Here is a 13,356-nt window from a genome sequence, read left to right as displayed (position 1 = left end):
TGGCTCCTCCTGAGATGTTTTCTCTGCAGACCTCTTAACGCCTGCAATGTAACGCCACATTTTTTTTTGAAGGTGTGCCTCCTCTAAAAGTGTCCGCCATCCGGGTGCAACAGTATGCTATTTTTATTTACCCGCCACGGTGGCCGGTAGGTGAAGCCAGTTTACCCGCCACAACACAAAATCACCCGCATTTGGCTGGTGGCGGGTGCTAATTTCCATCCCTGGTGTGTATGCGTGCTCTTTTTCACAGATATGCGAAAAGGCAGATGTGGATCACACTGGCCATTGTAAAATGTTAAAACAATATAGCACAAGTAAGAGAGAGGTAAGAGAGAGGCAGGAGTTTGATAAATCTATCTTCGCACTAATGGAACATTGGTGTAGGTCAATTCAATGCAAAATGCAGAGTGATATATAACACCAGCGCAAAAATCAGTGAGGAAATCCAAAGACATCTTTATTCAAATAGCATGACTGAACATTTCTCGACCAGAATATAACAGATAATCAGAATATAACAGATAATTTGACTTGACCTAACTGTTGTATCAAAATTATCTAAATCAAACAGAACCAATTCATCTGATGACAAAAGTATTTGCCTAATTACAAAAATATAAATAAATAAATTATAAATTGGCCAATAAGAAAATTCACTTCACCTTTACAGCATGGCATTGCTTACTGTAATGTCATCAAACACCAATTGCAATTTTCTAGTAGTGCCAATAAAGCTCTTTTCACTAGTATTACATCAGAAAGTACATAGTGTTTATGCAAACCGTAATGAATTCTGCATAAGAGATTGGCTGCAAGAAAGTTTACTTTACCCTTTTTATTTTTTGGGGGTTTGGCTTGGCAGTCAGCAGCTGAATTTGCTGAGGCTGGGGCTGGCCCTGTATCTGGGGCTGATGGTGGACCGGAGACTCTGGGGGTTGGGACTCTGTTGTGGAGGTCCCAAATTAACATTAACCTAACTAAACTTAAATGTAATGAATTCTACATAAATATAGAGAATGGCTGCAAAGAAAATTCACCTTACCTTGTTTTCTTTTACGGGGCTTTGGTAGGATAGGTTTATGCTGAGGATGGGGCTGGGGTTGAGTATGGCCTTCAGCCTTAATCTGGAGCTGCTGAGCTTCAGGGTGAGTCTGGGGTGGAGAGGGCAAAAAGTAGAGGTTGAGAATGACACCATCATCAATCTGCTGAGCTTTAGTGTGGATCTGCTGGTCAGGCTGTGTCTGGACCTGCTGGTCAGGCTGGGTCTCGATCTGCTGGTCGGGCTGGGTCTGGACCTGCTGGTCAGGATGGGTTTGGGTTTGGATCTGATGGTCAGACTGGGTCTGTGGCTGAGACATCTGCGATCCTGTTAAGGAGGTAACAAGCTGACATTCATTTTAATATGTATACAGATTTTAAAATATAATTTAATTTTAATTTAACTGTAAAGTGTTTCATCAGGAAGTGTGTAGAAGATGTAGTGCCGACAAAAACAATCCACATCTACCCCAACCAAAAACCGTGGATTAATAGCGATGTTCGTGCAGCCTTGTCAGCGCGGACATCCGCTTTTTAAATCGGGAAACGCTGATGATCGCAAACAAGCCAGTTACGATCTCAGGAAATCCATCAAAGCCGCAAAAAGACAATACAAAAACAAAGTTGAAGAACAATTTAACGCAGCGAGATTGTTCTTCAAGTTTTTTTTATTTTACTGTTTGCTTCGTGATGAGAGGAATAAGACATAATTCACCCCAAAAAGATGTGATGTGGTTGAGGATTTGAGATTTGGATTTCCTCAGAAAAAAAGAATGAAGCACTTTATTCAGCAGAGATCAGAAACATGAGTAAGTCTCTTTTTATTTATTTATATACTTGTACTAGTTTTCACATAACGTGTAAACATTTTACTAGTTAGACTTTTTCCAAAGACTTTTTTTTTCAAACTATAATTCCTGACTAAATGTATAATCAAGTGAAATATTATGAAGTTTCAATAACAATATACACTACTATACCATTCAAAAGCTTGATGTAAATAATATAAATGTAACAATAAATGTAACTGCAACAAATGTAACAATCATTGCTGTTCTTTCAATTTATCCCCCCTAAAAAACCTGAAAAAAATATTCTCAGCTCTTTTCAACATTAATAATAATAATAATGATGATGATAATAATAACAATAAATGTTTTTTTTTTTTGTAGAAAATAAGATTGTTAAAAGGATTTCTGAAGGATTGTGTGACTGGACTAATGATGCAAAAAATTCAGTTTGAAAGTCAGCTTTGATTTTTCCTAATAAACTGTTTAACTGCACTCACAAGTGAATATTAAATTATGTTGTGGGATAATTAAATATATTCTAAATAAACTACAAACATAAAATTATATACATTTATATTTTGTCCTCACATTCTTTCTTGTAACTCACCCCTCTCAGTGACACAGCTGCCTGAATGGCTCATTATGCAGCTCATTATGCAGGCCTTTGTCTTCTCAGGTGTGAATTCATGATAGTTGACGCCTACTCGCATATGACTTTTACCAACAAAAAGTGTCTTAGAAAATTTAAATCAATATATTGTTTTCTGTAAGTGAGTAAACAATTTAGAAAAAAAAAATTCTAGGCTACAAGCTCCAGTTCTCAAAATTCCTGGGGAACCAATTTTCTGTATGTGTTTTATTGCCTTTTTCAAGTGATTTAACATTTTTAGTTGTTCACTAACCACGCATAACATTTTTTTTTCTCAAAAACACAATCATGTACATACATGCTGCTCACATATTATTATAGCCCAGTTTGTGCTGATTACAGTGAGATTAGACTTTAGCCATTTAGATATTTATAAGAAACTGAAAAAAAAGCACAAATGTCAGGGCATGACAAAACTTCTCCAGGCCCCAAAAATACCCTTAGACACCAGAGGGTTAATAGAGTTATACATGGTCCTTAGCAGTGCAGTTTTACTAGAAATTAAATTGTTGAAGTAAAAACAAAAAATAAGTAGCCTGACATTGGAGCAAACCATTTAACTTTTGGTCACCACTATCAGAAAGCTCACCAATTGCATAGGATAGACAGTGAGTGCGTTTACATGGACCCTCTTAATGCAATTATGAGATTTTGACAATATTGCGATTAAACTTTACCTCATGTAAACGCAATACTTCAATCTAAATAATGTGAGTAAGCTCATAATCGCAGCAAGAATAACTGCATTAACAAAGGTGGCGTATGCCGATTTTATTCACAATATACAGGCATGTAAACACCTTAATCACAGTATTGCCGCTTTGACCAAAGTGAGCATGCGTGCGTGATGTACATGAATGACGCGACTCGCACCTGTTAATTAAACGCATATCAGAAACAATGGCGGGGAAGTGTTTTGCATTAGATGTAAAATAAATTAAAACAGTGGATAGTAATGCACCTGCACTCTTGCTGAGTCCAGAATTTATCAAGAATAGTGGGGTTTGTGAGTACAGCACTAAAAAATTACGCACAATTCTTAAGTGAATAATAAGAATACGGAAATTGCATGTAAATGGGAGTGAAGTGCTTTGCTTTTGACATGTAAACATCATAATGCGATTAAGTCCTTATTTTGATTATTGGAAATAATCACATTATTTGTGCACATGTAAACGGAGTCTATGATACATGTATTGGTGCGCTGATAAGTAAATTGAGGGAACATGAGTGATTTTGGCATGTCATAAACATGCCAGTGAAAGGAAACTTTTATAAAATTGTATGTTCAGTCACAGCATGACAGCATCTTTGGGTTGATTCACACTGGATTGTTCTACACAGTAAGAAATGATAATGTTGATAGCTGACAGTAGGATAGTATTGATGTTAATGTGCTTTGAGATTCATATTGACAACTATCCAATACATGAAGCATAAGTATTTTAACTTACTGCAACTTGGGCAGAAGAAACCATTCTTGCTGCATTGCGGTTTTTCCAGACCCCCTGCCACCACTCATTATCCAGCCTGTCTTTGAGGGCCTCCATCTTATTAAAATTGCTAAGGGTTGTGTAGCAGGCACTGCAGCACTTCCTACTGGCCTGGTTCTTGACCTGGCAAGCAGGGCAAGGCCTGAATTTTGAAAGTTATTATGATATTTAAATACATAGCACATTTTTAAGGCAAACAGATTGTCATACAAATAAAACCACAACACACATACAAAAATTGCCTAAAGGCACATTCAGTGTCAAAATTAAATTCATTTAGACCATCCCAACTGTGAATGGGCTCTCCGTTGCCCTACTATTAGGCTTGAACTGTTCTACAATAAGGTCTTTATGTATAGGCTATGTTTTGATTAATAATGTTGATTGATCCAATTGCAGGTAAGTCGTTTATTTAGGGATAATCCAAAAGGGTAAACAGTCCAGGCAGGGGTCAAAACCAAACATAATCCAAACAACATAAATATGACACGAACACAAGGCAAGGCAAGGCAAGGCAAGGCAAGGCAAGGCAAGAGTAGACGGACATGAATACTACTCGACATTAAACAAGGACTCCGTGACAGACAGAAACAAACCAGGTATATATAGACAGGTGATTACAATACTAACGAGGAACTGGCTGAGTGCAATGATTAATGACCAGGGACAGCTGAGTGCAATGAGCAGTGATGAAACAGACAGGACTATGGGAAATGCAGTTCTAAAGTGGGGTGACAATAAGGGGAAGTGAGACCTCTAGTGGACACCCAGGGATACACAAACCAGACACCGTGACACTACCCCCCCTCTAAGGAGCAGCTTCTAGATGCTCCTCAGAACAAACCAAACAAAACAAAGAGACCAGGAGGGAGGTGGACTGGTGGAGGCAGAACAGGGGGAGGGATGGCGGGCCAGGCCCGTGTAGGGGAACTGGGACCGGCAGCGATGGTTCCCCTGGCAGCCCAGGTGGCTCGGTCAGATCAGGGGGCCATGGTGGACCCGAAAGTTCAGGGGACCACGAGGGACCAGGCAGTTCAGGTGGCCACGGTGGACCCGAAAGTTCAGGGGACCACGAGGGACCAGGCAGTTCAGGTGGCCACGGTGGACCCGAAAGTTCAGGGGACCACGAGGGGCCAGGCAGTTCAGGTGGCCACGGTGGATCAGTCCATTCTCGTTGTGCAGACGGCCAGGGAGTAATTCGCCATTTGAGTGGCCCGAACGGAACCTGCCAATCGGGGAGCCAGTAAGGAGCAGGCTGTGGCGATGGCCAGGTCACGGCATTGGGAACGGCATCGGGAACGGCCTCAGACAAGGGCACCGCCTCGGGAACGGCCTTGGACACGGGTATCGCCTCCGGAACCATCTCGGGCCCCCCATCGGCCTCCGGAACAGCATCGGGCACCGCCTCGGGAATGGCCTCAGGAATGGTATCGGACAAGGACACCGCCTCGGGAACGACCTCGGCATCGGGCACCGTCTCGGGAACGGTCTCAGGAACGGCCTCAGGAATGGCCTCAGGAACGGCATTGGACAAGGACACCGCCTCGGGAATGGCCTCGGGCTCCGCCTCGGGAACGGCCTCGGGCTCGACCTCGGACAAGGACACCGCCTCGGGAACGGCCTCGGGCTCGGCATCGGGCACCGCCTCGGCATCGGGCACCCACCTCGGGAACGGCCTCGGCATTGGGCACCGCCTCGGGAACGGCCTTGGACAAGGACACCGCCTCGGGAACGACCTCTGCATCGGGCACCGCCTCGGCATCGGGAACAACATCGGGCACCGCCTCGACCTCCGGAACAGCCTCAGTCTCGGGCATTACATCGGGAACCGTCTCTGGCACCGTCTCTGGCACCGCATCGGGCACCGCCTCGGCATCGGGCACCGCCTCGGCAACGGGCACCGCCTCGGCAACGGGCACCGCCTCGGCCTCGGACACAGCCTCGGGCACCGCCTCGGCATCGGGCACTGCCTCGGCCACCGCCTCGGCATCGGGCACTGCCTCGGCATCGGACATTGCATCGGGGAACCGCCTCGGCCACCGCATCAGGCACCGCCTTGGGCACCGCCTCGGCATCGGGCACCGCCTCGGCATCGGACATTGCATCGGGAACCACCTCGGCCACCGCATCGGGCACCGCCTCGGCATCGGGCACCGCCTCGGCATCGGGCACCGCCTCGGCATCGGACATTGCATCGGGAACCGCCTCGGCCACCGCATCAGGCACCTCGGCCACCGCATCAGGCACCGCCTCGGCATCGGGCACCGCCTCGGCAACGGGCACCGCCTCGGCAACGGGCACCGCCTCGGCAACGGGCACCGCCTCGGCATCGGACATTGCATCGGGAACCACCTCGGCCACCGCATCAGGCCCCGCCTCGGCATCGGGCACCGCCTCGGGCACCGCCTCGGCATCGTGCATTGCATCGGGAACCACCTCGGCCACCGCATCAGGCACCGCCTCCGCATCGGGCACGGCCTCAGACACCACCGCCTCGGCCTCCAGAACGGCCTCGGGCACCGCCTCGGCATCGGGCACAGCATCGGGCACCGCCTCGGCCTCCAGAACCACCTCGAGCCCTGCCTCGGGAACCTCGGGCACGTCCACCTGGACGACAGCGGCCTGCTCGGGAACCTCCTCCTGGACGGCAGCGGCCCGCTCGGGAACGTCCTCCTGGACGGCAGCGGCCCGCTCGGGAACGTCCTCCGGGCTTTGAGGAACGGCAGATGCCTGTCTCCTCCTCCTCCCGCCTTCTATGATGGCGAGTCGGTGGCTCCTTGACGGAAGACTCAGGCGTTGAGTCAGCCATCTTTGTGCTGTGGCGCAGGGCTGGCGGCCATCTTGTGCTGTGGCGCAGGGCTGGCGGCCATCTTGTGCTGTGGCGCAGGGCTGGCGGCCATCTTGTGCTGTGGCGCAGGGCTGGCGGCCATCTTGTGCTGTGGCGCTGGGCTGGCGGCCATCTTGTGTTGTGGTGCTGGCTCAGCAGCTTTGATGTGACCAGTCTTGGGAACCTCCAGGGTCTGTGACAGCCTGGAGAAATACTCCAAAAATGAGTCAGCGGCAGTCTTGGCCGTAGGCTCTGAGCTGATGGCCATCTGGTACTGAGGTGTGAGGCCGGCCTCCATCCTGCCTCGTGGTGCGGATCTCACGGCCATCATGGGCAGTGACGCCACCATGGCGGGCGTGTGCTTCCTCTCACCTCTCCGCTCGCCATGGTGAGACGGTGGCTCTGACCCATTCCCCAGGAGCCCCGGGTCAAAGGGGGGCCATGGTTGAGAGCGATGCTGAATCTCCTCTCGGCCACTCCCTCCTCGGCGACCTCCCCTGGTCCCCCGAAAAATCACCAGGCGAGTTCCCTCAAAACCGCCTCTCTCTCCCGCTCTGTGGCTGGGGATGAGATATGGGCAGACATACCGCTGGTTCTCGTGTTGACGGAGTCCTTCTGTCACAGCACGGATCCAATGACACACGGTGATAGAACCAATTGCAGGTAAGTCGTTTATTTAGGGATAATCCAAAAGGGTAAACAGTCCAGGCAGGGGTCAAAAGCAAACATAATCCAAACAACATAAATATGAAGGCAAGGCAAGGCAAGGCAAGGCAAGGCAAGGCAAGGGCAAAGGCAAGGCAAGGCAAGGCAAGGCAAGGCAAGGCAAGGCAAGGCAAGGCAAGGCAAGGCAAGGCAAGGGCAAGAGTAGACGGACATGAATACTACTCGACATTAAACAAGGACTCCGTGACACAGACAGAAACAAACCAGGTATATATAGACAGGTGATTACAATACTAACGAGGAAACTGGCTGAGTGCAATGATTAATGACCAGGGACAGCTGAGTGCAATGAGCAGTGATGAAAAAAGACAGGACTATGGGAAATGCAGTTCTAAAGTGGGGTGACAATAAGGGGAAGTGAGACCTCTAGTGGACACCCAGGGATACACAAACCAGACACCGTGACACTTTATTACTGTCAAAAATACACAGGTCTATGTCCACAGTTTTAGTCATCAAATATACGTGTGGATGCTGTCTAACACACAAGCAAAACCATTATTGAATGAAACACTCGATGGCATACTAAAGGCAGTAGGATGGCTTGATAGTCTCAAGTTGTCTACCGGTGATCTAAAAATTGGGTAGGTGATGTCAGTCAGGTAAATTTCACAGTATGAAAAAAGAAAAAACTTACCAGATTACCAATGATAAACTTCATCAGCAGGTAAGCTATATTTTAGCTGACCTAATTCAATGTCTTGATTGAATACCCTTAAATAGCCACACTCTACAGTGTATTCTACACCATCCTAACAAACACAGTAATTAATCTCCTTGCCAAGAGGAGAAAATCAATGTGTTTCCAAAAAAAGACTAAGACAGGAGGAAGGTAACACAGCGTGTCACTGCATGTTTAATCACATCTAGACGAGATAAGCTTTCTGAAAATGTATAGTTTAGATGGATTTGAAGTTAGCTTACCCTATTCCCAAGGTGTACCTAGGCTAATCTACTGTCTAGCATACTGCACATTTTATTCATCATGATAACATTACTTCTCTATCCCTTGTAAATCGAGCAATGCACAAAAAACAGCAGCTACAAATACAACAACAAACTTTTGACATAATTCTATCATTTTTGATAGGACATGGATGTACATAATTTCAAGTTTGCATACAATACTTACTTCCTTGCAGCCAATTTGAGAAGCAGAGATGCTTGGGAAGCCGATTTATTCTGCGCATGTGCAGAAAAATCTATCATTTTAAAAATTTAACATGATTTTTTTTCCACTGTTATTCAAACAACGAAAAAAATTATATAGAGAAAGTGATCGGATCGTGTATTATGAATCATTTGATTCAAATCGGGACTTCGAAGCGTGTATTGTGAATCATTTGATTTAGATCGGGACTTTAAAGCAAGTGTTTATCCACCTCGAAATGCAAATTCTAACATTCAAAAATCACACTGCATCACCTACATTTTGGAAAGTCTTTGTAAATCCATGTACAATTATCACTGAATTACCAGTTTACCCACCCTCTTATTTTACCATTAAACACCCGATTATGAGAATGAAAACTTAAACTTTCTAGCGTACCATATCTCTCCTTGGTTAACCCTCCACCCGCGTCAAAATCCGAAGATGAGGGATTTAAATGGAAGTGTATAGGACGGCCCTCTACGTTGAAAAGCGACGCAAAGGGGGTACCTTCTGCCTCGGATGTTGACGCCAGGGGGCAATGACCAAGCGTCGATATGTGATGAGGAGGGGGTGAGACTTTGGATCCCAGAGTCGATTATTCAAAACGAGTCATATCCTCTGGGTTTGTGTGCATTTCTTGCATATCATTATATTGTAGACTAATCTAATAAACCTAATGACAATAATAAACATGTTGCTACAATAAAAACAATATTTAAGACAATGTTCTATTATCCCTCCTGCAGTAACTTCAGAAGCATGCAGATCCTCATTTATCTCAGGACTGGCAACACAAGCAATGCAAAATGTAACGATATAGCCTAATAACTTATATACCAGGAAAAACATTGTTTTTATGAGATGTCAATATTAAAAAATGTAAATAAAACATAAAAATGTGTCATTTAAATGACATAATATCCCGTCATTATGAAAAAAAATATATGTATGCGGCAGCAATACCTTACCATAATACCCCATATATAGCGGACAAAGCATTACAGACTTGGGCCCTATGAAGTGAGTACACGTTTTCGACATGCCATTTTGAAAACACTAGGAGAGAGCACGTTCCTTTCGCCTGTTTGGATACCTCAACAGACGTTTTGCACCGCCAGTTTGGTTGACCTGGTTACACGTTCAAAACTTGCATTTTGTCCGACTCAAAATGCACGTATTCGACGCCCATTTCAATTATATGATATGATAAACGCACGTCAAAAAAGTGCATTTTCTGTGACTCCAAAGCACGCTTCAACAACGCTCATTTTACAGCAAATCACACGTCGAGGACGCGCATTTTGATACACAAAAAATGTGTGTTTCTGACGCGTGTTTTCCGTAATCCCAAAGCGCACGCTAAGAACGCGTGTTTTTATGACAAATCACGCGTTGAGGACCCGCATTTTGCTGTCAAATCGCACCCTTTTGACATGTCAATGTGCAGTCAGACGCCCGAGCAGGTGTTTATGAATACTTTGGCTTGCCATAAAAAAAGAGGACCAAATGCCGACGTAAGTGAACGTCCTAAAAACGTCCGGAATACGTCCGGAACGTTACACAGAAGACCAAGTCCTGACGTCCTCCGAACGTCCGCCTGCGAACATTACAAAGCGGACGTACTGCGGACCTAAACGGACGTTTAGAATGTCAATCCGTCCCTTTGCACCACCTGGCGGTAGTTTCGCAAATGATTTTAACACGCGACTGACTTGCAGTTAACGCCACGGTATACGCATAAAAAATACAGATTCTTCTGATATTAGCATGCTCACAGATTGTGGTATTTTTTTTTTATTTATATTACTTTTTTAGTGATCTGACATCTGCACCACAGATGAATTATGGAGTTACATTTGTGTCAATAATAAAAAAAAAACTTACCTTTATCGTCTCTTAGTCTGTCAAGATGAGCTCTCAGGAGAGACATAGAGTGGAATCATGTTCCTCCTCAGCAGGAAAGTGAGTCGGGACAGGGTCTCTTAGAGTGTGGAGTGAGATTGCCTTTATTTATTTATTTATTTATTTATTTTTTGTCGTCGTCTGGTTTATCCTTGTTCATGGTGCTGTAAAGTCTGTTATAATGCGTGTCGATATATTCCTCAAGATGATCCAGGTTGCAAAATGTTATAGTCCAGGGCCCGTATTCACAAAACATCTTAAGGCTAAAAGTACCTCCTATCTTGCCGATTTAGGATAAAAAATAAAAAAGTGGGTCCTAAATTTAGGACTCCTAAATTTTTGTTCTGAGTATTTCACAAAGTGTTTTAGCGCTAAAATTAGCTCCTAAATCTGTGAAAGGTTAGTAGTGAAGAGGACTCCTAAGTCACTAAGACCAAATCTGAACTATTCTAAAATGGCTGTTGCCAGCAATCTACCTCGGAATATAAACATTTTAGAAACATTTGATGATAATGAGCTTTTAAAAAGGTATTGCTTTGGTTTGGAGGTTTTCCCAACTCCAAATTTTTGATTATATCCTGAATATATAGCTGTTGGTTTTCTTTTATGTTTGCATGTCTATTAGCCATGATTATTCTACTCTGCTAATTAAAGGACTGTTTATATGCATATTACCAAAATTGTATCTATAGAGAGTGAAACTTTTAAACGAACCAATTAAAATAGAAAACAAATAATCTCAGATTATGTAATCCATATGAAACATGCATAAAGGTGTTGCGGAGATGATGTGTCAGTGTCGCTGACTTCATCTCTTAAACTGAAAACAGAAAGCACTAGTGTAATAATAAATTAATAAAATGTTAATGCAGTGTACTTGCTGTTTTTCCTTAACACATTCATAATTATTATATTTGCTGGTACGCTGTGGCAAGCCTTTCTGTGCGTTCGCTTGAGTGCTTAGGCAATGTAGGCAATTAAAGGCTCATTATTATGATTTATATGGTTTATAAAAGTGTGACTAATAGTCTAATAATGCTTAAAATGAATGACTAGGCTACTAGTCGACCAGAAAAAAAATCTTTAGTCGAGGGCAGCCCTAATGCATATTCAGGGATGTGATTTTTCTGTATAAATATGGATTTCCGTATTTTCCGACCTCTGAGGGACGACCCATGTGATTCGCATATGTGGCACCCCAAAAGGATTTATTTCTTCGTGTTTTGTCAATTTGGACTACAACTACAAGGTGGTGGATTCCCAGAACCCACTGAACCTATAAATTCTAGTAACACCGACTACGTCACCCTGGGAATTTCACCGAGGGAAATAATGGTCCAATAAGGACACACCGACATGAAAATAAAGAAAAACAACGATGTCCCTGTGTGAAAGTGACCAATCATAAGAGGGTCAGTGCCCTCCTTGGTTTCCGCCCCCAAATTGTCAAAAGTCATGTAGACTCGAGGGAGCAGAAATCAGCTGAGCGAGCAAAAATCCACTGCGCGAGCAAAACAGCACTCCGCGAGCAGAAGCCCACTGCGCGCGAGCAGGATTCCACTGTATAAGCAGAGTTAACCTATGAGAGTATGCCAGGCGCTCGCTCGCAGCTACATGTACACCTCTCAGTTGTTGAATTTGTGCACGAGTACTTTTATCATGCCAGGCTGAAGGTTCATTTTTGCGCGTGTGAAATAACATATTGTGCTTGTGAGCATGTCTTACACGCTCATAACTTTTGACTAAAAAATAACGCCATATTAAAACTTTAACAGAGATGTCTAGAGGGTATTTAATAGGTCTGCCTCCCATGTAAGATTTTTCTAGTTACTAGTCGTTCATTTGTCATTATTCAACTAATCGCAGGTTTATATTACATTTACATCTATAATCCATAATGAGCCTTAATATATTCCGCGCTCAAGCACATGCATTAAGTTTGCCCCAAAGCACAGGCAGAAGTAGCCCAATAATTGTAAAAAAGGAGACATTTTAATTATTTATTAATAAACAAATGTTTTCTTGTCGGCTGCAAGATGAAATTCACAGTGCTGACTCTCTCCACATGGACGTGCCTTTAAAGAGAAATACAACCTTCACAGATTACATAATGCTTTCGTTCTGAATTGATTCGTTTAAAAGACATTTCAAGCTTTCTGTAGATATATTTCTCATGTATGTGAGACACTACAATTTTAAGTTAATTCATTATCAGGAAAAAATTCAAGTGATCTAGAGGGCGCCTCCCTGTCCTGCATGCGCATTAATAATTTTCGCACAAACACTTAATATGAATAATTATTCACATTTTGCATGTGCATTACAACGTAAAATTATTTTTTACATGCAGTTATCCAAAATAAAAAACCAAACAAGATTTGTAATGAAGATAAAACAAATGAGAATAAATGCTGCGCGTGCACTCAGCATCACTCGCGCCGCGCAAATCTTGCACGCAGACATTTTACACACCTGCATTTAAATGCACTCGCGCCGCGCAAATTTTTTTAACTTAAATTCTATGTAAGCAAGTAACGGTGGCTCCCTTTAAAATCACTGAAGTTGTCTATTAATGAAGCTCTTTTTTACATCATTTACACTTTGGTGATTATAATGAGAGAACTTGAGTTTAATCGTGAGGACGTTTTATTAATCCGTCCATTCTTTAGAATTTCAATGATTTAGCTAAATCGTGCAGGTTTAATTTATAATATATAAAAATTAGGCCTAAATAATGGGAACAAAATTATACAGTGCCTCACGTTTTACTAAAACAA

At 43.7% G+C, this 13,356-nt stretch overlaps 1 long non-coding RNA gene across 1 annotated transcript; it reads right to left on the bottom strand.

Annotated features, from left to right (window-relative positions):
- Positions 1–845: 845 nt before the first annotated feature.
- Positions 846–1,307, bottom strand: LOC122135536. Its single transcript, XR_006153580.1, has 2 exons — positions 1,043–1,307; positions 846–943 (listed from the first exon to the last, which is right to left on the bottom strand). It is a non-coding gene; the product is annotated as an uncharacterized LOC122135536 (long non-coding RNA).
- Positions 1,308–13,356: the final 12,049 nt, after the last annotated feature.

The sequence above is a fragment of the Cyprinus carpio genome, chromosome A3, assembly GCF_018340385.1.
Source record: "Cyprinus carpio isolate SPL01 chromosome A3, ASM1834038v1, whole genome shotgun sequence".
NCBI classification, from domain to species: Eukaryota; Metazoa; Chordata; class Actinopteri; order Cypriniformes; family Cyprinidae; genus Cyprinus; species Cyprinus carpio.
Note: the sequence above shows the minus strand (reverse complement) of the source record. Positions and strands in the feature narration are given on the sequence as shown.